This window comes from Puma concolor, chromosome B1 (assembly GCF_028749965.1).
Source record: "Puma concolor isolate L17-30 chromosome B1, mPumCon1.1.hap2, whole genome shotgun sequence".
NCBI lineage: Eukaryota > Metazoa > Chordata > Mammalia > Carnivora > Felidae > Puma > Puma concolor.
The window spans coordinates 48,844,886-48,871,690 of NC_141670.1; the positions used below are offsets into that span (position 1 = coordinate 48,844,886).

The 26,805-nt window shown below is 42.3% G+C and overlaps 1 long non-coding RNA gene and 1 pseudogene across 1 annotated transcript in view; one reads left to right on the forward strand and one right to left on the reverse strand.

Annotated features, from left to right (window-relative positions):
* Window positions 1–23,243, reverse strand: part of LOC147581623 (uncharacterized) — a 37,350-nt gene extending 14,107 nt beyond the window's left edge. The window contains exons 1-3 of the long non-coding RNA XR_015249716.1: window positions 23,056–23,243; window positions 21,332–21,485; window positions 4,026–4,229 (exon numbers count right to left, since the gene is read on the reverse strand). This is a non-coding gene — a long non-coding RNA (uncharacterized LOC147581623). The remainder of the gene's footprint in view (window positions 1–4,025; window positions 4,230–21,331; window positions 21,486–23,055) is intronic.
* Window positions 15,927–16,273, forward strand: LOC112859061 (ATP synthase F(0) complex subunit k, mitochondrial pseudogene; annotated as a pseudogene).
* Window positions 23,244–26,805: the final 3,562 nt, after the last annotated feature.

Sequence of the window (26,805 nt, forward strand, 5' to 3'; positions counted from 1 at the left end):
CTTGTTGTCGATGATCTATGTGGGGAAAGATTGCAACCGCATAAACAAAGGCAGTATAAAAATATGCTCCTTCTTTGAGCCTGCACCCAGTAATGGTGATATTAATCACCATTATCATTATAGTTATCCTCCTCGGCATCATCAGAATCAATTCAGCAACTGTTTCTTGTGGTGACGTCTCCTTATTACAACATGGTATTAATTGTATCCGAGTTGATTTTCTGCTCCTACTGCTGAACAGCTGTGTGGGAGTAAATATCCCTCAGTGAAACACCAGCTCAGGCTGCCAGGACTCGGGAAATTGATCCAGATGTGAGCAGGACCAGGGGGGCAGCTGCAGAACAGAATAAACCGGTGTCTGTGCTAAATTGAGTGATCGGTGTCCAGTTTTCGGGATTCTGGTTCTTCCTTTCCACTACAGTGAGCCATCAAACAGTTAACAGCTTGCATGTTGCTTTTTATTAGTTTAATCTAGGTCAGAAACATTCATCCTGAGGAACTTTGGTGCCTTCTTTATCAAAAAGGAAAAATACAGCTACCAAGAGAATAACCGCATGGATTCCCTAAACATCTGATTAAAACGATAACTATCCCAAATTTCTATTGTGGTTATTGGGGAACAAAGCTGTCTCAGCACTTTGATTTTTTTTTTTTTTAAGTACATTTCAAAGCACTTTAGTTTGTGACTTCTGCAAATTAGAGCTCTCACGCTTTTTTCCCTAGACAGACTAAGGCAATTACATACCAGAGCAACAGCTATTTTGGTCCCTCCCCTTAGAGTCTCCAAATGACCGGCGAAAGTGCCAGAAGACCTGTTGATTTGTATCTCTCTCATTGCTTTTTATCGTTCCATTGCCTCTGGGACATCACAGACTATGTTCACTTCTCTTTGTTTTAAGGATCTAGCACTGAGTTAAGAATCAGATCTCTTAGCTCCCCCCTCTTTAACTGTTTGTTTGTCCCTGTGATCTTTGGTGAAGTTACCTGGGCCATCATTTCTTCATCTATTAAAAACGGCAGCAATTCTACTTTTGGAATATCTATCTGAAGAACACGAAAACCTAATTCAGAAAGATACATGCACCTCTATGTTCCTTGTAGCATTCTTTACAACAGCCAAGATATAAGAGCAACTTAAGTGTCCATTGATAGATGAATGGGTAAAGATACGGTGTGTATCTTTGTGTGTGTGTGTGTGTGTGTGTGTATGAAATGGAATGCTACTCAATGATAAGAAGGAACAAAATCTTGCCATTTACAACACAGATGGATCTTGAAGGTATTCTGCTAAGTGAATAAGTCAGACAGAGAAAGACAAATACCCCATGATTTCACTTATAAGTTGAATCTAAAACGCAAAACAAAACCAAGAAAATAAAACAAGACCTAGATGCACAGATACAGAGAAGAGTGGTGGTTGCCAGAGGTAAGGGGTATTTGGCAGGGACTGGGGTTGGGGCCACAGGCATAATGAGTGAAGGTGGTCAAAAGGTGTAAGCATCCAGTTATAAATAAGTCACAGGAATGTAATGTACAGCATGAGGAATATAGTCAATAGTACTCTATTAACTTTGTATTAACTTTGAATGACAACAAATGGTAACCAGACTTACCGTGGTGATCAGTTTGCAATGTATACAAATGTCAAATCACATGTGGGATACACATAAAATTACTATAATATCCTAGGCCAATTATACTTCAATAAAAATTGTTAAAAACTTAATTTTAATAAAAAAAATAATAATAGCTGGTCTTTTCCCTGCTCATGAGATGAGCAGCAGTGGGATAGGCAAGTGACATCATGGGGCTGAATGCAGTGTGACAAGCCTGCTGGAGTCCTCCAGGAAGGTGTGGAGAAGCTTCTAGAAAGACACCTGCAGTATATGACAGAAGCCTCACTGTGTTTCCTTCAGCTCTACTATACTCTTTTTTTTTTTTCTTTTTTTAAGTTTATTGATTTATTTTGAGAGAGACAGAGATAGCATGAGCAGGGTAGGGGCAGAGAGAGGGGAGAGAGAGAATCCAAGCAGGCTCTGCACTGCCAGCACAAACCTCACATGAACCATGAGGTCATGACCTGAGCCAAAACCAAGAGTCAGACGCTTAACCAGCTGAGCCAGCCAGGTACCCCAATACCACCCTCCTTCTAAGAAAATGTCCTAAGAAAGGCTGCAATGATGGGTTCACAAGTTTTTATATATGAATGAAATTTACTTCTATATTTACAATAATGAAAAATTACAACCCATCTAAACATCAACAATATAAGATTAGTTAGGTAAATTACATCCATACAGTGAAATATTATATAGCCATTAAATTTTGGTTTTCAACAATTTGGTAATGCCATTGGAAAAATTCAAACAAGTAGGTTTTTAAAAAGGATTGAAAAGCATCTAGTTCATTTTTTTCAAACTTTGACACGTCCACAGAGTGTGTGCATGTGTGTTTATGTGTAACATATAAATTTGTATAAAAGGAGGCGGGAGGGAAGAGGGGGAGGAAATTGAAAGAGAAATACATCAAAAGTACTGTTTATCATCTGATGGGCTCTTTTATGATTTACATTCCTTATGTTTTCAACTTTCCAAACTTTCTAATAAGAATAGTTGGTACTTTTACAATCAAGAAAAATAAATATTTTAAAAACTGATTTTGTGTGAAACTATTGAAATTACATTTTAAAATAGTTTTAAGATGTGGGAAGACACCTATACAATAAGAAAATCAAGGTAAATTCTTATTTCACTTAGTATATGCATTTAAGTTTCCTCCAGGTCTTTTCATGGAGGATAAATGCTTATGATGGCAAAACTACCCAAAGTCATGAATGAAGAAAAGTAAATACATTAAAATATTAACATTGGTTATTTCTGAATGACAGGATTGGGGTGATATTAACTTTTTTCTCAGTCTTTTTAAAATTAGAACACAACAAACAGCAAAAGTGTCTTTTTAAGAATTAAATAGAAGTTCTGATATTGGCAAAAATGTGCATTTTTTAAATTTAATATTTAACATATTAAAAATAGGGGCGCCTGGGTGCCTCAGTCGGTTAAGCATCCAACTTCGGCTCAGGTCATGATCTCGAGGTTTGTGAGTTCGAGCCCTGCATCCAGCTCTGTGCTGACAGCTCAGAGCCTGGAGCCTACTTTGGATTCTGTGTCTTCCTGTTTCTTTCTGCCCCTCCCCTGCTCACGCTGTCTCTCTGTCTCTCTCTCTCTCTCAAAAATAAATAAATATAAAAATTTATAAATAAAAAAATTAAAATTAAAAATATGCAACCATGGTAAATATTTATCTAATTAGTTATTTCTTGGCGTGCCTGGGTGGCTCAGTCGATTGGGCGTCTGACTTCGGCTCAGGTCATGATCTCGAGGTTTGTGAGAGTGAGCCCCACGTCCGGCTCTGTGCTGACAGTTCAGAGCCCGGAGCCTACTTTGGATTCTGTGTCTTCCTCTCTCTCTGCCCCTCCCCTGCTCACACTGTCTCTCTGCCTCTGTCTCTGTCTCTCTCTCTCAAAAATAAATAAATATAAAAGTTTATAAATAAAAAAATGAAAATTAAAAATATGCAACCATGGTAAATATTTATCTAATTAGTTATTTCTTGGGGTGCCTGGGTGGCTCAGTCGATTGGGCGTCCAACTTCAGCTCAGGTCATGATCTCGAGGTTTGTGAGTTCGAGCCCCACATCGGGCTCTGTGCTGACAGCTCAGAGCCTGGAGCCTGCTTCGGATTCTGTGTCTCCCTCTCTCTCTTCCCGTCCCCCGCTCACACTCTATCTCTGTCCCTCAAAAATAAACATTAAAAAAATTTTTAATAAAATAAAATAAAATATTAAAAATATTTTTTAAAACATTTGTGTATCCCGTTATATGAATTCCCTCCTTGTAGATATTCTGGTATATGGAGTGGGGAGGAACTTTCCTTGTTCTAAAACAAGTACAATGTGCCCAAACAAAATCTCTCTATAGCCCCAGAGAATAACCAGAGCAACCAGTGCCCAAACACCCATCTTACCAGCCTATGTGGAGCCACTATGCCCTCCGTGCCCGTGAAGCTGTGAGCTCTTACTGCATTGCTACCTGGAGGGACGGGTTGACGCTGAGCAGGAAGAAGTGGGGTGTCCAAAAGTTTCATCTCGAGATCCAGCATCAACTATTCAAAAGCCTGTTTAGAGTAGCCTCTTCATATTTCCTCATGCCAACGGTGTGGAAAATCAAGCTGTGATCAATTAAACAAACACAGGAATCCGAGTGAGACAAACATCCCTTCTTGGCTTTGAGAAATGTTGCAGACATTTTAAGAGATACATTTTTTAAAAACTGAATCCTGAGGACATGTGAGTCATTGCCCACCCACTGTTAAATGTACTAGTCCTTCCAATCTATAATCCAAAACACACACACACGCGTTTGGACCTAAATTGCAAATTTTAGACAAATGGGTATAAATTATTTATATTTGTCAAATGTATATTTTTTAAGGAGAGGGAAATTGCTAATTCTATTAAGACTAAAGTTGAATTTTAACATGTATTTTTTAATTTTGTTTTAACGTTTATTTACTTTTGAGAGAGAGGGAGCGCGCACAAGCAGCGGAGGGGCAGAGAGAGAGGGGGACGCACAATCTGAAGCAGGCTCCAGGCTCTGAGTCGTCAGCATAGAGCCCAGTGAGGGGCTCGAACCCATGAACCATGAGATCATGACCTGAGTCAAAGTGGGACGCTTAACCGACTGAGCCACCCAGGTGCCCCCTTGAATTTTAACTTTAATAAACATTTTTGAGGATTTTTTTTTTAATCTGTATAATGACACAGGGAATTACTTTAAAGTCTTTGGGTTGTGCCTCTGCCTTGCCTGTAACAAAGGACTTGGACTCCCTCAATCCCTATGTCCTAACCCCAGCTCCGCCCTGGCCTGGCTCCTGTGGTCTTGGTGTGTCTCCCTTCGGTCGAGCACAAAGACGACTGATCACTCCATATGTGACTGGAGGAGCTGTCTACCCAAAGCATATGTATTTAATCAACCTTAATACCCCTGCAGTCCAGAGGAAATGAAATGCCTGGGACTGGGAATAATTATCATTTCCATTACATTAGCAAGGCTTGCTGGCATGCCAGAGGGGCGGGGCTCTCTCCATCACTCTGTAAACGCTGGCTGGCAGCTTAGGGGAGGGCAGCCACTGACCGTCCATTCAGTAACTGAAATGCACACGCACCAAACCTCCTCCCTCTCTTGCTCGCTGTTGTCCTCCCTCAATTTTCCCATCTACCTTGAGGTCACAGAATCTCCTGTGATTAATGAAGAAAGTGGCTGATCTTTCACATTTTCTTCAATGTGTCCTTAATATTACTCTTCATTAAAAGAGGGAAATCAAAATCTGTGGCCTTTACAAGCCAATGAAATATTAGTGGGCACACAGGCAGTCCAAATAAGAAAGCTCCAGAGAGCATCTCGAATTCATCAGAGGGGCCAGCAGCTGCTGAGCGAGGCTGGGTTCTCCAACTCCACACCCCCCTCTCATATAGGGAGTGCTGGGTTACCCGGCTCCCATACCGTCCTCTCTAGGGGAAACTTCTGGAGGGGTGCCTGAGAGCACAGGAGAAGGCACAGAGGACCTGAGACCCTTTCTGAGCTCTCTTGCAAACTGTGCAAACTGCCTGGGCTTTTTGACTTCTCTGAGTTTTGATCTTCTCTTCTATAAAGTGAGACCCTTCCTATTCCTGGCATTGTTGTAAAGATCAGAGGAGGTCGTATTTGTGAATGCTCTTTGTATAGCATAAGCCACTAGGCTGCTAACTAAGAAAATAAGTATTGAACTTGTATCCCCAAATATATATGTATATACGTATACATATATATGTATATGTATGTATGTATAAAAGTTTATAGACACATATCTAATCTTGGCAGGGTGGGGGGAAACACACCCTGTCTTACACTGCAGGAATAAGGATAAACAAGTATAAATTTTGCAGTTGACCAACGAATATCAAAAAGCATTCAAAACACATACTCTTTTACCCCAAAACATCCACCGCATGGCTCTTACTTGTCGGCCATAGCATGTCAGATTGACATATGAGTTTTTGGCATATATAAGAATTACTTTAGGGCACCCGGGTGGCTCAGTCAGTTAAGCGCTCACCTCTTGATCTCCACTCAAGTCATAATCTCACGGTTCATGAGTCCGAGCCCCACAATGGCCTTCATGCTCAGCACGAAGCCCTTTTGGGATTCGCAATCTCTCCCACTCTTTCTGCCCCTTCCCCCCCCCAAAATAAATAAGTAAACTTAAAAAAAAAAAGAATTGCTTTGATTGAAGTCTTTTTTCGTTCTTCAAACTTAATAATACTCCCCAACTCAACACTTGTTAGGCTAATTCTAGTATTGAGAATGGTGTCAGTGACATCTGCATCCAGTAATTTCACATAAAAATAAAGTTTATTGGGGCGCCTGGGTGGCTCAGTGGGTTAAGCGGCCGACTTCGGCTCAGGTCATGATCTCGCGGTCCGTGAGTTCTAGCCCCACGTCGGGCTCTGTGCTGACAGCTCAGAGCCTGGAGCCCGTTTCAGATTCTGTGTCTCCCTCTCTCTGACCCTCCCCCATTCATGCTCTGTCTCTGTCTCAAAAATAAATAAACATTAAAAAAAATTAAAAAAATAATAAAGTTTATTACATAATTTAAAAATTATTTACGACCTTTCATTCTCAAAAATGATCACGTCAATGTGTGCCTATGCGTGCACGGGTGTGTATGAAAAGGTCAGAAAATGTAGTAGCAGGAAGTTAAAGAGGTTGGACGTAGGAGGTGAGATGAGGGCTTTGTTCCATCTGAAGAGCTGTTGCTTTGAATTTGTTTTATAATGAATATATTTGCTTTTGTATATAAGAAGCCACTTTTTAGAATACAACATACATCAGCATGTGATTAATAATCTACATAGCGATGGGGCGCCTGAGTGGCTCAGTAGGCTAAGCATTCGACTTCAGCTCAGGTCATGATTTCGTGGTCCGTGACTTTGAGCCCTGCATCAGGCTCTGTGCTGTCAGCTCAGAGCCTGGAGCCTGCTTCGAATTCTGTGTCTCCATCTCTCTCTGCCCCTCTGTCTCTGTCTCTCTGTCTCTGTTCTCTCTGTGCTCTGTCTCTCAAAAATAAACATAAAAAATTCAAAAAAAAAAGAAAAAGAAGAATCTACATAGCACTAATCCTAACAGCCACAAGAATGCAGAAGGGAAAATCAACAGGAGTATGAGGTAGAGGGGTGGGTCTGACTTAGTAGTGACAGAGAAAGGGCATGCTTATCCAAAGATACAGAAGTTAGAGTTCAGAGCCAAAAACAAAAAAAAAAAAAAAAAACAGGGGTGCCTGAGTGGCTCAGTCAGTTAGGCGTCCGACTTTGACTCAGGTCATGATCTCGCTCATGGGTTTGAGCCCTGCGTCAGCCTCTGTGCTGACAGCTCGAAACCTGGAGCCTGCTTGAGATTCTGTGTCTCCCTCTCTCGCTCTCTGCTCCTCCCCTGCTCACACTGTCTCTCTCTCTCTAAAAATTAATTAAAAAAACATTAACAATGTTTAATAAAAAACAAAAACTGAAGGAAAACTTCTGGCAGGGAAGTTATGGACAATAACATCTAATAGATCAGAGGCAAAAGATAGAACCTTAAATTTTATCCTATCATCAAAGGGGGCCCGTGGCCATCGTTGAGCCATTATGTTCAATCTTGAAATATAGATATTTAAGACACAGGCACATCTATTTGAATATTAAAGTAAGATGCCAGGTATGTGGGGATTTATGAGTAATGAGCAGAAGGGACTATGGGAACCATTGGGCTGCTCTCAGGAGATGATGACAGCTGTGTTCCCTCTTTTCAGTCATGCCATGCCTCAAACCGTTCCCACACCCAGCTTAAAACAACAATAGTTATTTTTTATGATGCTGCACCGTGGGCTGGGCTCGGCTCTTCTGCTTCACGTGGCATCTGCTGGGGCCGAAGGGCCCAAGAAGGTTGTCACTCGGATGCCCGCTGCCTTGGTTCACGTGGCCACAGCATCTGAACTGCCCTCTACAGCTAGGGGCTGGCCGGGCATCAAGAACCGTGAAGAATCTGCGATTTACCCCACGTGCAAGCTAACAAGTTAGTCTGTCGCACTTTCAGAGATGCCGGCGGAAGTCCTATGTGAGCAACAGAGAGGGCCTTCTTACTCGTGGTGCCGGGCGCAGCATAAGCTTAAGGTCTGCGTCAGGGTCCCCCTGCTGTCTGTCCCCTGGCAGCAATGTGGAGTGACTCAGGTAACTGCCGCTCACAGAGTAGCTCTGTGCCGCAGCTGAGGAACCCTGGGCTTAGCAAACTCCAAATCTTACAAGGGGGCTGCTAACAAACATGGCCAACTTTGTCTCTGAGGGAGGAAACATTATCGCTATTTACCCTGGTCAGGAAACAAATCTGCCCTTGGCCCAGGAGGAAGACCCTATCTCTGTCCCCCCAGGATCTTTGTTAGCCAAACATCCTTGAAAAGACAGTCCAAGACAAAAGCTGTCAAAACATGTAGGAACACCATGGAGGACTGAACGCCCAACACTGAATATCACTCTTTCTAGGTATGACCTCTCCATGTGGTAACTCTTCACAGCCTGAGGGGCTCACGACAGGCAAACCTTCTACATGGCGGCAGGTTTCCAAAGGGCAGAGTTGGAGGCTGCCTACAGGCACCAGATCGCTTCTGGAGCGTGCTATTGGGTCAAAGTCCACCCCAAATCCAGTACAGATGGAAGAGTGGACTCCACCTCTCAATATGAGGAGCAGTGTTTGCTACAGGGAGGGGAAGGATTGACCATAGCCATGGTTGGTGCCTGTCTACCAAACTCCCTGCCAAGTGGGAGAAGTGATTTCCACATTGTGGGAAGTAAGCATTTAATGTATGTATAACATTTTAGAAAGTAACAGTTATTTTTTTTTTAAAGTGACAAATGAGAACAGAAAGGCTGAGTGGAAAATGTGATCCTGCTCAAGGATACCCTGGACAGAAAAATGTTAAGAATTGCTCTTTCAAAGACCCCACAAACTCATAAGTGCCACAATCCTGACTCTACAGATACCCCCAGACTTACCTATTGGAAAATACGACTAAGAAATCTTGGATGGGCACAGAAGGTATGTGCTTCCAGACTATGGTTCCCCAGATTAATCTGTTGCCTATTCGTGGCCAAGAACCCTCTAGCGTTGGTTTTCCTTGATGGAGACTTTCCTCCATCTACAGAAAGTATGTTTTGTTTGTATCTCAATTGCCAATTTTTGTGGTTTCTATTACTTCCATAGCAATATACATCACCCCTCATGGTGTTCCCTAGCTCGGGCTCCACACTCCCCCAAGGCGGTTTCTCTGGGAATTTTAAGAGTATTCCTGATCCTACTGTTAGTTAGTGGTTCTTAAACCTGGCTGAGCATCAGAAGCATCTGGGTGGATTTTTTAAGTACACATCCCCATATGATCCCAGATTCACTGGTCAGAGTCTAAGGATGAGGTCCAGGAATCTGTGGGCTCCCAGATGATTGCCATGTGGCCAGTCTGGCTTATCCTGAGCACCCAAACCCGGGAACCTGTAACTGAGCTGAGTTTTGTACAGCCACTTTCTCACTGTCGCGAGGACCCTCCGCTCTCCCCCAGTGACGCCATCCCAAAATCGGCTACTGCCCCTGCCCCCGCTTCAGATCAAACCCTCCACAGTGAGGCGGCACCTCAGACAGAAGCGTACTACCTTAGGTATCAGTGAAATGAGGGAAAGCGAGTCACTGGAGAACCTCCGTTCTTCAATAAACAGAACAACTGCCATGATTGTTGGTGCTTTGTTGGTGAAGAAGGAAAAGCGATACAAGGTTTCGGAAGGCTTTAAGCAAGTCACAGCCTTAAAATTTGAGAACCTGTGGCGCATCCCTGAGGTGCTTGGCAACTTCTGCTCAATCCACCTCCAGAATTCCAGAGTTGCCTGGCAGGTCTGTTTTCAAGCAATCGTCACACAGGTCAAAAGGGAAGGCAAGGCCACCTGCTTGTCCTAGGCCAGTGCTCACTGCTGTCATCTTTCCAACAAATATTTTTACTTGTCATCTTTTTCATGAAGAAGACACTTTAACCAATATATTTCTAGATGAAACAAGAAAGCCTTTTCAAAATATTTATACTTTGTGTTTCTGTTGTGCCGTGAAGAAATGACAGTCTCAGATAAAGATTACAAACTGATCTCCTGAAGGCTGGCTATAGCTTTTTAGTCATGCTTTGCCTGGTCATCACGGGCTTTTTCTTTTTATAACAGTTATTTTGACAGAACAAGCGCACGCGCGAGCAGGGGAGAGGCAGAGGGAGAGGGGAAGAGAGAGGATCCCAAGTAGACTTGACGGTGTCAGCCCACAGCTTGACATGGGGCTCGATCCTCTGAACCAAGAGATCATGACCTGAACCAGAATCAAGAGTCGGAGGCTTAACCGACTGAGTCACCCAGGTGCCCCCATCATGGGCTTTTTACACATCGTGCTGACATCTTGAAATTTCACATAAAAATCCAGATTTCTAGCATCTCCTGAAAAGTCTCAAAGTCCCTGGACTCACTCTTGAAGGCCACAGTCATCGAGGCTGAATAGGATTTTCTCTCACAGATGTGGCGTGAGCTCTCCAATGTGCCACATTTCCCAAATGGCCTAGGACAAAGCCTGCCAACTTCCCAGTCCCTGAGGCATCTGACTCTGCCTCCCGTGCTAAGTGATGGCATCTCTGTAGCAATCAATACGCAAGATGATTGGAAAGTATTCTGAGAGAAACAAATGATATCACAGTATGAAGACTAAGGGAAGTTTTAGAGCAAAGAAGCAGCAGAAGTCAGCAAAACTCCAGCAAGGACCAAACGTCAGGAGACCTGTCATTAAAAGATCTACACCCTAGTCTCAGCTCTGCTGCTTAGCCAAGAGAGACTCCAACCCCTAGCAAAGAATGTCTCTGTGCTTCTGAGTCCCCATCTGTGGCCCAAAGGAAGGAAGCAAACTGATGTCCTAGAATCTCGTGGCTCTAACACTAGGGTCAGCAATCTGCAGCCAGCCCTCAAGTCAAATCTAGAGCGCTCCCGGGGTGCCTGGATGGCTCAGTTGGTAGGTCGTCCAACTTCGGCTCAGGTCAAGATCTCGTAGTTCATGAGTTCGAGCCCGCATCGGGCTCTGTGCTGACAGCTCAGAGCCTGGAGCCTGCTTTGGATTCTGTGTCTCCCTCTCTCTCTCTGCCCCTCCCCCGCTCAAGCTCTGTCTGTCTCTCTCTCAAAAATAAACATTAAAGGGGCGCCTGGGTGGTGCAGTCGGTTAAGCGTCCGACTTCAGCCAGGTCACGATCTCGCGGTCCGTGAGTTCGAGCCCCGCGTCAGGCTCTGGGCTGATGGCTCAGAGCCTGGAGCCTGTTTCCGATTCTGTGTCTCCCTCTCTCTCTGCCCCTCCCCCGTTCATGCTCTGTCTCTCTCTGTCCCAAAAATAAATAAACGTTGAAAAAAAAAATTAAAAAAAAAAATAAAAAAAAAAAAAATAAACATTAAAAAAAAAAATCTAGCCAGCTCCCTGTTTTTGCATGGCCCCCTCGCTAAGAATGGTTTTTGTGGTTTTCCGTGGTTAGGAGAAAAAAAAAAATCAAATGAAAAATTATATTTCATGGCCCAGGAAAAGTATATGAAATCCAAATTTCAGCAGCCACAAATGAAGTGGTGTTGGAACCCTGCCACACTCGTTCATTTACAGACTGTCTACGGCTGCTTCCACGGTACAACGGCGGAGCTGAACAGCTGGAACAGAGTCTGCGGCCCGCCAAGCCTGAGATATTTACTATCTGGCTCTTTACGGGAAAAGTTTGCTGACCCTCGTCTAAGATATCATGCTTAGCTGCTCCACTGACACATAAAACTCTACCGTTCTTTCTAAAAGAATGTGAAGGCTCCAAGCGATCATTTCAGTAGCAGGGTCTTTGAGGCACGACCCAAGCATTTACACAGGCCTTTTTCCCACTGGGAATGATAATAGCAGCAGCTATCACTTAGTGAACACACACCTTGTTCCAAGCATTTCACAAGGTGTTATCTCCAGGCAGGTTTCATCACCCCTCCTTTCAAAGCTTGGGAAATCTGAGGTCAAATAGCCAATGAATGGCTGAGAGAAAATTCAAACTTTAGTCAGTCTGACTCCATAGCCCAGTTCGTTACAATATAATTGCCACTGTTTATGTAGCAAATGCCCCTCCCCAGGGACACAAGGCCTGAAGATAAATTGGGAGGAATAGCAGACTCTACTGGAACCAAAATTTCTTTTCTCATCAGCTCCATCTCACCCCTATTTCTAAAATCTCTACATAGAAATAGATTCCCCTGACTTAATTTCCCCTTAAGTCTCTTTTTTTTTTCCCCATCAAAAACATTGCCATAGGGACGCCTGGGTGGCTCAGTCAATTAAGCTTCCGACTCTTGATTTTGGCTCAGGTCATGATCTCACAGTTCGCGGGTTCAAGCCCCGAGTCAGGCTCTGCACTGACAGTGCAGAACCTGCTTGGGATTCTCTCTCTCCCTCTCTCTCTCCCTCTGCCCCTCCACCATGTATGCTCTCTCGCAAATAAATAAACATTAAAAAAGAAACAAACAAAAAAAAAACATCACCATAGAAGCTGAGGGTACCCAATGTTCTTTGATGTGATGATAAGGTGCCTGGTCCTCATGAACCCAAAACTCCATCTGCCAATGATGTGCTCAGCCATGGGTGTTCACCATTTCACATGAACACAGCCTCAAAACCACCTCCTTTAATGCATGCTGCCATTCTTTTTTTTTTTTATTTATTTTAAATTTTTTTTTTTAACATTTTATTTTTGAGACAGAGAGAGACAGAGCATGAACAGGGGAGGGGCAGAGAGAGAGGGAGACACAGAATCGGAAGCAGGCTCCAGGCTCTGAGCTGTCAGCACAGAGCCTGACGCGGGGCTCGAACTCACGGACCCCGAGATCACGACCTGAGCAGAAGTCGGCCGCTTAACCGACCGAGCCACCCAGGCGCCCCTTAATTTTTCATTTTAGTTTTAAATCATTACACATTAAAAAAAAATTTTTTTTATTATGTTTAGTTTTGAGAGGCATAGAGAGACAGAGCATGAACAGGGGAGGGGCAGAGAGAGAGGGAGACACAGAATCGGAAGCAGGCTCCAGGCTCTGAGCTGTCAGCACAGAGCCTGACGCGGGGCTCGAACTCACAGACAGCGAGATCACGACCTGAGCAGAAGTCGGACGCTTAACCGACCGAGCCACCCAGGCGCCCCTGCACGCTGCCATTCTTGATGGCCGTTCACCTTCATCCTGGCAGCACTTTTTTCACTTTTTTTAGTTGAATCAGATGTTCCAGAATGGAGAGACACTCATGAAGCAGTATACACTCGTGCCTTGAAGCAAAACTAAACCACAAATAGAGGAAGGGGGAAAGCGGAAAGAGAGAGGAGCCAGAGCAGTGGTGAAGGGTGGCTGACGGGAGTGAAAAGAGATGAGAACAGGCATCCCATGCTAGGGAGGCAGAGAGATGGGTGGGTAGAGGGAAGAAGGAAAAGAAGAAGGATGGCCAGTAGAAGAGACGTAAAGAAGAAAGAGTATGAAACTTATGAGGAAGCAAAAGGAGAAGAAGTAAAAGAGTCCATCGTTTTTCCCAGAGGAGAAAGCAAAAATCCAACCACCCTATTTCCCTAATCTTTTTCCCACCTGGATCCCTCTTCAACAGTTCCAATTTGAATCCAAATAATGTCTGAGATTTGGGATTCACTAGTAAACTAGCTCTGATTCCCTAATCCCAGCACCGGATGTTTGGGGGTGTTGGGATTTGGAGTTAATTAATTCAGCCACCTGTAACATTCATTCAGATGTTGCTACCTTTTCATCTTCGTGCAAAGTTATTTGCAGATGCTGACTAACTGCTTTCCCCACCCCTTCCGTCCACAGCCCTGAAGAGCTGTGTCCCAGCCTTCCCAGGCAACCTCTAGCCCCAAGCTCCTTTCGTTCCAAGTGCAGACCTTGAACTTCACGTAGAGATCCCAGAGAGAATTTATAGTTTTCTATGCTCCTTAAACTATGTGTGTGACCTCTTTATTGTGTGGGCTTCATATTCATCTCGCTATGGAAAATACAGAGGAAAACCTACAGTAGGTAAAAAGGGTGCAATTTTAGTTTCCCAAGCATAAGTGCTCATTGCTTTATGAGATAAAGCAGATTCAAAAGAATTACACAAAGAGAATTTGGGGCCAGCCTGACAACTCTCCCTCAGCTTGCCTTCATACAGGTGTAGAAGCCTACTATTCAAAACGGTGACCTCACTGGGTGTTTCCTCAGACTTTTGCTGTCATACCCAAGTAAAGCGTTTATAGATACCCTGCAAACAGTGATTGTAGCCATTAGAGTTTAAAAGTACTAAACTCCTTACCACTGAGTATTAACTGAAAGCTTTAAGAGGAGCAACAGAGACAGAAGTTTGTCTGAAAGACATCAGTTAAAGTCATTCCCCCAGAATATTTGCTTAGCACATGCTGTCACCTGCTTTGCCCAGGCTAAGATATGGGAGTCTTTGCGACCAGGCAAAACATCAAGTGCTCTGCTGTTTTGATACCATTTGGTAGCCCCCTTCTCCCTAGACCCTCTTATGGTGCATGTCCTCTACCTACTTTACAGAGAATTGAAAATAAACAGACTTGTGGAGTAATTGGAATTAAAACCCTTGCCCCTGACTTCAAAAAGAACTTCCCATTGTTTTTCCGCTATATCACATTCCTCCTACTTTTAGAAATAAGATAATTTCTCCCGAGAACACAGTTCCCCTCTACTTTGTTTTTTGTTGTTGTTGTTGTTTTTTTCAACGTTTATTTATTTTTGGGACAGAGAGAGACAGAGCATGAACAGGGGAGGGGCAGAGAGAGAGGGAGACACAGAATCGGAAACAGGCTCCAGGCTCTGAGCCATCAGCCCAGAGCCTGATGCGGGGCTCGAACTCACGGACCGCGAGACCGTGACCTGGCTGAAGTCGGACGCTTAACCGACTGCGCCACCCAGGCGCCCCATTTCCCCTCTACTTTGTAAGGTAGATGTTTGTCTGACCAACAAGCAAATTTAAGAAACTCGCTATCTCTCCTTCCATCTTTGAAAAACAAGGCTGTATGTAAACAATCTAATCAAACATAGAATTTGTAATATCCGTTGGAAATTGAAGGACATTAAAAATGGTGGCTTCTAATAAGCATGCTGGGATTGTTATCTGCGTGGCAAAGGATCTCTTGGGAGAAGGGAAAAGACTGGTCAAGCACAATTATCTTGTATAACAGTTAAAATTTTTAATCACTCCAATATGTTGATGGTGAGATTTAATCTTAGTGTAAAGATACCTTTGTGAACCATTGGGATTTATCATGCACACAAAGCAATTTAGACATGCATGGTTCTTGCCTTTAAGGATCTTTCTAAAATGGAATCCCTCTCCATGGATACTCATTTGTATTGGTGGAATTTCTTGCTAAGAAAACAAAATGTCTTTCAAAATCCCAGGTTGTTATCAACTTGTCATATTGGAAAGATAATACAATTTCAGCTGAATATTCCCTCTCCAGTCAAACGTTAATGAGATAATGAGCTCAGTTTAATTTCCTGGTAAGGACACCATTTTCAAATCACTAAGTCCCCAGACAATCCTGGCATTTCTCACCACCTTCATTCTTGGTGGCTTCATTTTTGCTGCCCTTCATTTACAAAGAAACCATACACGATGCAGTTTCCAATTTCTAGCACAACCTTTCCCCAGTTCGAATTTCATCTTAGCCTATATTTTATTTGCCTATCTGGTCCCACTGCCCATCGCCTTCATTAAAAGAGAGAGACACATAGGCTGAAGGACACAACCAGCGGAATTGGTGTCTTTTGCAAGATGGAAATCATGGCAGGTCCAGAAACTGATGCCCAATTCCAATTCACTGGTATGAAAAAATACTTCAGCTCTTACACTCTCACAGGTAGAATGAATTGTGTACTGGCCACATATGGAGGCATCGCTTTGATGGTCTTGTACTTCAAGTTAAGGTCTAAAAAAACACCAGCTGTGAAAGCAACATAAACAGATTTTAAAGTGTACCTCATCTGTTAAGTTCCCATGCCTGGAGAAGCTAATGTCAACTCACCATGTGGTACTCAATTTGTACAATAAATTACGAAACTGGAAAGAAAAAAAATAGAGAGAGACAGACAGACTGACAGAGACTGGAATGGAGAAGACATTGCACTAGCGACTAAGAACACATACTAATAGACTAAGAGCCTATTCTTAGAGTGTGTAGCCCAGTGTAGATAACTGGCTGACCCACCTAAGTATTCTGTGCTGGGAAAAGGTGTGTAGCCTTGTGGGAATGCCATGGAGTATTTAATCCTGCTTGGAGGAATCAGAAAAGGCTTTTTAGAGGAGATACTTTTCAACTGAGCCTTCAAGGATGAATAAGAATACCCAAGGTGAAGAAAAGAAGATACGGATACTCCCTAAATGCTTGAAATACACCAGGGACTTCGGAGGTATGACAGGAAAGTGAAAGTGGATGAGTATATTGTGACCCGATGGGGGACTTGAATCCTATGTGAAGACGTTGTACTTCATCCTGTGACCTAAAGAAGTTTACCATGGGGGCGCCTGGGTGGTTCAGTCACTTAAGCATCCAACTCTTGGATTTCAGCTCATGTCATGATCTCACAGTTCATGAGCTCAAGCCCCGCATCAGGCTCTGTGCTGACAGCATGGAGCCTGCTTGGAATTCTCTCTCTCCCTCTCTCTCTCTCTCTCTCTCTCTCTCTCTCTCTCTTTTTTTTTTTCTGCTTCTTCTTCTTCTTCTTCTTCTTCTTCTTCTTCTTCTTCCTCCTCCTCCTCCTCCTCCTCCTCTCCCTCTCTGCCCCCCTCTTTCAGCCTCTCCCCCACTTGTGCTCTGTCTCCCTCAAAATAAATAAACTTAAAAAAATTTTTTTTTCTAACTTACCATAGATTTTTTCAGCAAGGAAACAACAGCTTCAAAACTGGAAATCATGGTTAAAGTAGAAGTCAGAGAACTTGTCAAGGGAAATTTCAAAGACAAAATAGGAGGGGAGGAGACCCTAAACCAGGATATTGGGAGTGGACAGGAGAGAAAAGGGGAGGTAGGACACCCTCCTGCTTCCTAGTATCACAAGCAGATCTCCTATGAGCATTTCTGTTCTCATATCCTCCACACTTTAAACGTTTATCCGTTTCCCATCCCTCATGCACACTTCTGCTGAGAGCTAAAAACAAGGTTCTCTGCATTCATTTGAATCTCTTTTTATGTTTTGAAAATGAAGACTGGCAGATAATAATATCTCATCAGCTCGATTCCCAAAACACCAGCTGGTGGCCTCTTCGGGGTGACCTGGAACAAGCCACAGAGAGCGTGGTTGACTGTGCTTGCTGCTGATTAAGGTAACCCCAGGTTCCACAGGCTGCGACAGCCAGCTGGGACACTGTTACCTTCCAGCAGATACTCCACGTCGATCTTCATTTGCACTGAAGGCACAGGCTCACACCTTTCATCAGAATAATGAGCAAAGACGCCCACAATAACAAAATTGGATTCTTTGTGTGATGGCGTCTCTCCCCAGTCTTTCCATCTGTACCAGTTCTCCATTCTATCATGTCAGAAGGGGCTCAGTGACATGAATGCCTTCCTTCCTGATGATGTCTCCCAATCCAGGTTTGGAGTTAATTTTCTGAATTTGCTACTGTAACGTCTTCAGGATATTTCAGGGCAGGGGTCTCCAAGCAATATAATGGAATTTATTGACAGAGCTCAGTGTCTCCAAGTCACCTGTCTTCTGAGTGGTTCCTGCGGGGTTTCTCTAGAGAGGTAAGCACAGCTTGATGAAGAAACCACTCCTGCTCTGCCCTTTTACACCCCAAGATGTTAACTAATTTTTTTGTCACAGCTTTCCGGAGCTATAATTCACATACCATAAAATTCATCTTTTGAAAGTATACAATTCAGTGGTCATTAGTACATTCAGAGTCATGCAACCATCATCACCATTTAATTTTAGAACATTCTCATCACCCTACAAAGAAAGTCCATACTCACAGCAGTTACTCTCCATTTCTCCCTCCTGCAAGCCCCTGGGAACCATTAATCTGCTTTCTTTGCGCTTACATATTCTGGACATTTCATATAAATGGAATCACACAATATGTGGCCATAATGTTTTCAAAGTTCATCCATGTTATAGCATATGTTGGTATTTCATTCCCTTTTATTGATAAATAATATTCCATTTTATGGATACACCACATATTATGTATCCATTCATTTGACGCGCATTTGGATTGTTTCCACTTTTTGGCTACTATGAATAATGTGCTATGAACATCTGTGTAAAAGTTTTTGCGTGGACATATGCCTTTGGCATATGCCTACAAATAGAATTGCCGGTTCACGCAGTAACTGTACGTTTAACATTTTGAAAAACTGTCAAACTATTTTCCAAAGTGGCTGCACCGTTGTGCATTCTCACCAGCAATATATGAGGGCTCCAATGTCTGCACACCTTCACCAACACTTGCTCTTATCCACCACCTGTATTCTAGCCATGCCACTGGGTGTGAAGTGTTATCTCATTATAGGTTTGATCATATTCCTCTAATGACTAAAGACGTTGAGCATCCTTTTAAGTGCTTGTTGGCCATTAGTATACCTTCTTTGGAGAAATATCCATGCAAATCCTTTGCCCACTGTATTTCATTGAAGTATAGTTGACACACAATGTTACATTAGTTTCAGGTGTACAACATAGTGATTGGACAACTCTACACATTATGCTCTGCTCTCCACAAGTATAGCTACCATCTGTCACCATACAACGCTATTGCAATACCAAGGACTATATTCCCTGTGCTGTGCCTTTTATTCCCATGACTGGAAGATTATATCTCCCACTCCCCTTCCCTATTTTGCCTATCCCCACCCCTCCCCTGCAGTAACCATCAGTTTCTTCTCTGTATTTGTGGGTCTGTTTCTGCTTTTAGTAGTTTGGGGTTTTTTGTTCATTTCTTTTGGTTTTTAGATTCCACATATGAGTGAAATCATAATGGTACCTGTCTTTCTCTGTCTGACTCATTCCACTTAGTCTGACACCCTCTGGGTCCAATGATATTGTCACAAATGGCAAGGTCTCATTCTAAAAATAGCTGAGAAATATCCCATTGTGCATTTATACCACATCTTCTTCATCCATTCATCTCTTGATGACTGTTTCCCTATCTTGGCGATTATAAATAATGCTGCAATAATCATAGGCTTATGTACCTTTTTAGATTAGTATTTCCATTTGGGGGGAGAATGGTAAATACTGGATGGTGTAAGTACTGGATCATATGGCATTTCTAGGTTTAATTTTTTTTTTAATTTTTTTTTTCAACGTTTATTTATTTTTGGGACAGAGAGAGACAGAGCATGAACGGGGGAGGGGCAGAGAGAGAGGGAGACACAGAATCAGAAACAGGCTCCAGGCTCTGAGCCATCAGCCCAGAGCCTGATGCGGGGCTTGAACTCACGGACCTCGAGATCGTGACCTGAGCTGAAGTCGGACGCTTAACCGACTGCGCCACCCAGGCACCCCTCTAGGTTTAATTTTTTGATGAATCTCCATACTGTTCTCCTTCTTTGCCCATTTTTAATTGGGTTCTTTGGTTTTTATTGTTGAGTAGTAAGAACTCTGTATATATTCTAGATACAAATTCCTTATCAGGTATAGAATTTGCAGATATTTTCTCCCATTCTATAAGATGATTTTCATTTTCCTTTTTTTCATTTTTTTAAATTTTTTAAGCACAAAACTTTTTAATTTTGATGAAGACCAAAGTATCTATTTTCAATGTTGTTGCTAGTGCTTTTAGTCCTATGTCTGAGAAAACAGAGCCTAATCCAAGGTTACAAAGGTTTCCCGTTATATTTTCTTCTAAGAGTTTTACAATTTTAGATTCCTTTGGAGTTACTTTTTGTATACAGTGTGAGGTGGAGGCCAGGACCTTAACAATGACTATACAATTTATTTTCCTTTCTCCCTTCCCTGTGGCCCGAATACACACACACACACACACACACACACACACCCCTCCTTCTCTGAAGGCCACATCCCTCAGTTGAAATCTCAGTTCCAATTCTGCAAAACTAGAACATTCTGGACCTCAGTTTCTTCAGGTATAAAAGGAGAGTAAACATACCTGCCATGTAGGATTGCCAGAAGATAAAGTGCAAAGGACCTTTCTACAGCTTCCATTAAACACTTCACTGCAGTTCCTCCTAAGAGAAACTTTGAGAGACTATTGTTCTAAACCAGCAGTCATCAAGCTTCAGTTCACAGCACGCTCATCTGGCAAGCTTGTTAATACCCAGATTGCTGATCTCCACCCACTACTTTCTTATGCAGAAGTTCTGGGGTGGAGCTTGAAAATCGGCATTTTTTAAACTTTTTTTTAATGTTTATTTATTTTTGAGGCAGAGAAAGAGCATGAACAGGGGAGGGTCAGAGAGAGGGAGACACAGAATCTGAAGTAGGCTCCAGGCTCTGAGCTGTCAGCACAAAGCACGACACGGGGCTCGAACTCATGGACCATGAGATCCCGACCTGGACTGAAGTCGGATGCTTAACTGACTGAGCCACCCAGCCACCCCCCAAAATTGGCATTTTTAACAGGGTCCCAAGTGATGCTGATGCTACCGGTCCAGGGACCAGAGGGAGCTTTGAAAATCATTAGGAATATAAAATGAATGTGTGGTGGAGAAGAGACCACTCCAGAGCAGAAGGAGAGCAAGTGCCCCAGACTAAAAGGACTCTCCTTTGATGAACTACAAGAACCAGTGGAAAAATTACAACTCACCATGTGAATTTGAATCCTATGTCTTATGTCTCTTCTGATGAAAGGCACCAGGAGATAAACTCTATTTTCCCCACATGATATATGCAACTTAACGAATCTTTATCTTGTCTTTGTAAGTAGCAGTATAGTTCTGGTGAAATTATTCTCTAAATATGTAAGACACAATTGGAATACTTGACCCAGACGAAGCCCACCTCATCCCTGCCTCTTCCTCTGGGATACCCTGACCCAGGCAAGAGTCTTCACATCATTGGTCCCAGTGCTAATTAACCCACACCTTAAGGTGACTATCCAACCGAGGGTCTCCCCTCTCCCTTACCTGGTCTAACCTGTACTTGCCCGAATCTCCTCTTTCAAATCTTATCTCACCTCCAAGCCCCTGTCATTGCTCCCATTTCTGGCACTCCAATCTTGGTGTTTATTCTTGATCTCCTTGGTGTCTGAAACGTTTCCATTTCTTGTGGATTTGAGCTTGTTTCATCCCTCCAGCTCCAAGCGTCCCATGCCTCCTCAGTGTGGAAACCTTTCGATTGTAATGGTAAAATGTTCATGATACGTTAAAAAGCAGATTGCTTGATCATATGCCTGATACGATGCTGTATTATAAAAATAAGTGTATCTATACATAGAGATAGGTCTAAAATGTATACATCAGAAATTCAGGGTATTGTCACTTAGGATGATTTTATATTTAGGAGTGTTTTTGCATTTTTTTTAGTTGTTTAATAAAGATAATTAACTACCTTAATGAGCACCTGAACATTAAAGCAACGGACAATCCAGATGAAAATGGCAAAGGACTTCAGTAATTCACTGAAAAGATAACACAAGTGACCTTAAACATATGGAAGTATACTCACTTCATTCATCCTAAGAAAGTGGCATAAAAAAAATTCCAAAATTTGAGAACATACTCTAATATCAAAAGTTTGGGGAAACATATTTTGATACCATGGTAAAGGCAGTATATATTTGCTCAGTCACTCTGGAGGGCAACTGGCAGGAACCATCAAAATGACACACGCATTTACCCTTTGACTCAGCAACCTTGTTTCTGGGAATTGCTCCTAGATGTATCTGCATATGTACTGAAGGGTTTGTGCACAATTTTTTTTCCAGAATTGTCTAAAATAACAAGCTAGAATAACCCAGGGGTCCTTCAAGGGGGGCTGTTTAAGTAATTTGTGGCACATTCATATAACACTATGTAGTAGATCATAGAATAAAGAAGCTCTCTCTACATTTTTACGGGAAGACTTTTTTGTGACAAAAACCACGTCTAGAAGACTGTATATGGTATGCTACCTTTTGTATAAAATGTGAGGTGTTAGGGAGATAAAAATATATGTTTAATTTGCAACAGATGGAAACTAGGTAATGGGGGCATGAACAGAATACAGATTATTCAACATACACTTCTTATGTTGTTTTATGTTCCATCTGCATGTGTCACTCAATTGCTTGTATACATTATATATATGTAGAGAGAGAGAGAGAGAAAGGTATTGGCTCACTGGAGGCTATGGAGGCTAAATATGGAGGCTAAATGCCTTGATCTGCCATCAGTAAGCTTGAGACCCACAAAAGCCAATGGCATAAATTCCAATCTAAATCCTAAGGCCATAGGGGCACCTGGGTGGCCCAGTCGGTTGAGCCTCCAACTTCAGCTCAGGTCATGATCTTGCAGTTCATGAGTTCAAGCCCCTCATCGGGCTCTGTGCTGACAGCTCAGAGCCTGGAGCCTGCTTCGGATTCTGTGTCTCCCTCTCTCTCTGCCCCTCCCCCACTCATGCTCTGTCCCCCTCTCTCTCTCTCAAAAACAAATAAACATTAAAAAAAATTTTTTTAAACAATAACATTGAGTTTAAAAAAATCATGTTATCAAAAAATACATCAGGTTACAAATTATATTACAGTATAGTCATATCTCTATTTTTTTATTTAAAAAAAATTTTTTTTAATCTTTATTAAAACTTCTGCACTGCAAAGGAAACCATCAACAAAACTAAAAGGCAACCAACAGAATGGGAAAAGATATTTGCAAATGACATATCGGACAAAAGGCTAGTATCCAAAATACATAAAGAACTCACCAAACTCCACACCCAAAAAACAAATAATCCAGTGAAGAAATGGGCAGAAGACATGAACAGACACTTCTCCAAAGAAGACATCCAGATGGCCAAGAGGCACATGAAAAGATGCTCAACGTCATTCCTCATGAGGTAAATACAAATCAAAAACACACTGAGATATCACCTCATGCCAGCCAGAGTGGCTAAAATGAACAAATCAGGAGAGGATGTAGAGAAACGGGAAATCTCTTGCACTGTTGGTGGGAATGCAAACTGGTACAGCCGCTCTGGAAAACAGCATGGAGATTCCTCAAAAAATTAAAAATAGATCCACCCTATGACCCAGCAATAGCACTGCTAGGAATTTACCCAACGGATACAGGAGTGCTGATGCATAGAGGCACTTGTACTTCAATGTTTATAGCAGCACTTTCAACAATAGCCAAATTATGGAAAGAGCCTAAATGTCCATCAACTGACGAATGGATAAAGAAATTGTGGTTTATATACACAACGGAGTACTACGTGGCAATGAGAAAGAATGAAATATGGCCCTTTGTAGCAACGTGGATGGAACTGGAGAGTGTTATGCCAAGTGAAGTAAGTCAGGCAGAGAAAGACAAATACCACATGTTTTCACTCTTATGTGGATCCTGAGAAACTTAACAGAAGACCACGGAGGAGGGGAAGGGGAAAAAAAAAAGTTACAAAGAGGGAAGGAGCCAAACCATAAGAGACTCTTAAAAACTGAAAATAAACTGAGGGTTGATGGGGGGTGGGAGGGAGAGGAACGTGGGTGATGGGCATTGAGGAGGGCACCTGTTGGGATGAATACTGGGTGTTGGATGGAAACGAATTTGACAATAAATTTCATATTAAAATTTTTTTTTTAATTTTTTTTTTCAACGTTTATTTATTTTTGGGACAGAGAGAGACAGAGCATGAACGGGCGAGGGGCAGAGAGAGAGGGAGCCACAGAATCGGAAACAGGCTCCAGGCTCTGAGCCATCAGCCCAGAGCCCGACGCGGGGCTCGAACTCACGGACCGCGAGATCACGACCTGGCTGAAGTCAGACGCTTAACCGACTGCGCCACCCAGGCGCCCCCATATTAAAATTTTTTTAATGTTTATTTTTTAGACAGAGAGACAGAGCATGAGCAGAGGAGGGTAGAGAGAGAGAACGAGACACAGAATCCGAAGCAGGCTCCAGGCTCTGAGCTGCCAACACAGAGCCTGACACGGGGCTCGAACTCACGAGCTGTGAGATCATGACCTGAGCTGAAGTCGGACACCCAACCGACTGAGCCACCCAGGCACCCCAATCATATCTCTATTTTTAAAGATAAACAGGTACTTTTCTGTGAATAGAGAGATTGTAAGAATACAAAATAACAAATTACTAAAAATTAACTACTCTTATCTCTGAGTAGTAGGATTGTGGGAAAGGCTTATTGTGTCCTTCTTGTTTATCTATATTTTCTAAATTACATATAAAGAACATGTCTTAAAGAAAATAAAAGATTTTTTAAAATAGAAGAATGTTTCAACTCCTCAATTATTTCAGGGTTTTAAAATCTGTGCCTGGGGGCGCCTGGGTGGCGCAGTCGGTTAAGCGTCCGACTTCAGCCAGGTCACAATCTCGCGGTCCGTGAGTTCGAGCCCCGCGTCAGGCTCTGGGCTGATGGCTCAGAGCCTGGAGCCTGTTTCCGATTCTGTGTCTCCCTCTCTCTCTGACCCTCCCCCGTTCATGCTCTGTCTCTCTCTGTCCCAAAAATAAATAAACGTTGAAAAAAAAAAAAAATCTGTGCCTGTATTTGTTGTCAACCTTCAGATTTTACCAAATGCATCCACCCACAAATATTTTTAAAGAATTAGCTGTCATGAAATAAGATGTTCTCAGGAGGTTAGTCAAGTAGATATTCCCCAAAATACATGGAATAAACCAAGAAAGAAGATGTCTTCTGGTCCAGGCAGCACTAACTCTAACCCAGGAGAGGAATGAAGGGAAGCAGGAAGCAGGAGACAGGGAGGGAGCTAGACAAAGTTGGCTCCAGGAGAGCAAAATCTGACGTGTGGCCCATGGGGATCAGGGGTTGGGGGGTGGGTGTCATTGAGAAATGTGTTACAATCTTTAGGATTTGAAAGTTCATAAAAATAGGACCTGAACTCAAAAACTGTGGAAGTGATGGTTACAGAACAGAATGTAGATGCTATAAACATTGACACAGTAAAAATAGGAGTAAGGGTTGGGGGAGGGAAGGGGAGAGGGGGGAGAGCTATTCAGGTGCTAATTTTCTCCATCTTCATAGCAAGGAGTCACTCAATACTGTCAAAAATGGAAGCACAGAGTTATAAAACACACACAAAGATTTCCATTCCTTAATTTTTTCCTAGTCTTTTCTCATAACCTTAGAAAGATCTTTTAAAAACTAAACACTCTGGAGGTAGGGAAACATTTATGTGAGTTCAGCACTTCCTATAAATTCACTTGTTTCTTTTTTTCTGTTGACTTAATATAAAACCAAAGTTAATACACTGTGCCAAAAGCAACTTATTGATCTGATTTTATTTGATGATCTTACTCCTCTCTATCTCCACATACAGTGGATATGAACAGAAAGATGAATTTAATGTTACTATTAAAAATATCTGGGTGGTGGAATTGTGCTATAAGAACTCTCTTTTCTATACCTGTATAATTTTGCAGAAAATCTTCATCAAAGGTAGAAAATGTAGATATACTCAATCGATTTTTTTCATTGTGGGTCGGCTTAACATAGAGTATTTGCTGAATAGTGCTTACCTAGGTAGAAGGGAAGGGTTGAGTAATGTCACCTCCACATTAAAAAATCTTTTTTTTTTTTTTCATTGCAGTGAGTTTGAGATATTAAGCCTTCTTCCTAGCATGGTGCCTTTGGTCAATAGGTACAGAGTAACCAGGCTCCCAAAAGATATGGAGGGTACCAGTAGAGGTCCCTTGTCCTGTACGGTTTCAAGATTGAAAACAGCCCCTTGATATTGACAGCCTTGTGGAATTTGATGGCTGATTATATTATGAATTGGAAATTGGTTTAAAAGATGGGCAATCAGGAGTGAGAAAAAAATAAGTACTCACAGAGAGGCAAGGAATAAAGCTTATTAAAGAAATCGAACATTTGAAAATATCTTAAATGTCAGTGTAAATGAGTCCGTCACATTAATCAGTATCATGGCAAGAAAATCTATTGTGTTACTGGAACCCAGTATGACAATTATCCTTTTATTTTTCTACTTACAAGAAGTTGAGCTCTTAAGCTAACAACAAAGATGATGATCTTCTTTCTAAAGTCTCCTAAAGAGAAAAACTTTCCATAAATCTCTTGACAAACTATGGCAAAATTTCTAAATTCTGAAGATCAGGGATTTTTATTAGATCAGAATTTTCTCCTCTATGCCAGCAATTTCCTTTAATCATTTTTGCAAAAGCGCTCTTTTCCACATACCCAAACACCCAAACACTCAACACAGTAAGTAGCATCGACCAGCGAATGGCTATTTAGCAAGCTCACTTTCTAACTTATCAACTCAATGGAAACTTGTAGGAGGCTGCAAGAGCAAATTTGGTATGTGCCTATTAGCCCCAAATCTACCGGATGCATATCAGTTGTTGGAATTCCAAAACAGGAACCCAAACAGGGCATTCCCCAAAGTGTTTGCTTGAAAATCACGCATCCAAGTCACTGACTTAAGCATTGCTACTTAAGTTTCTTAAGCATTCAATATTCCCA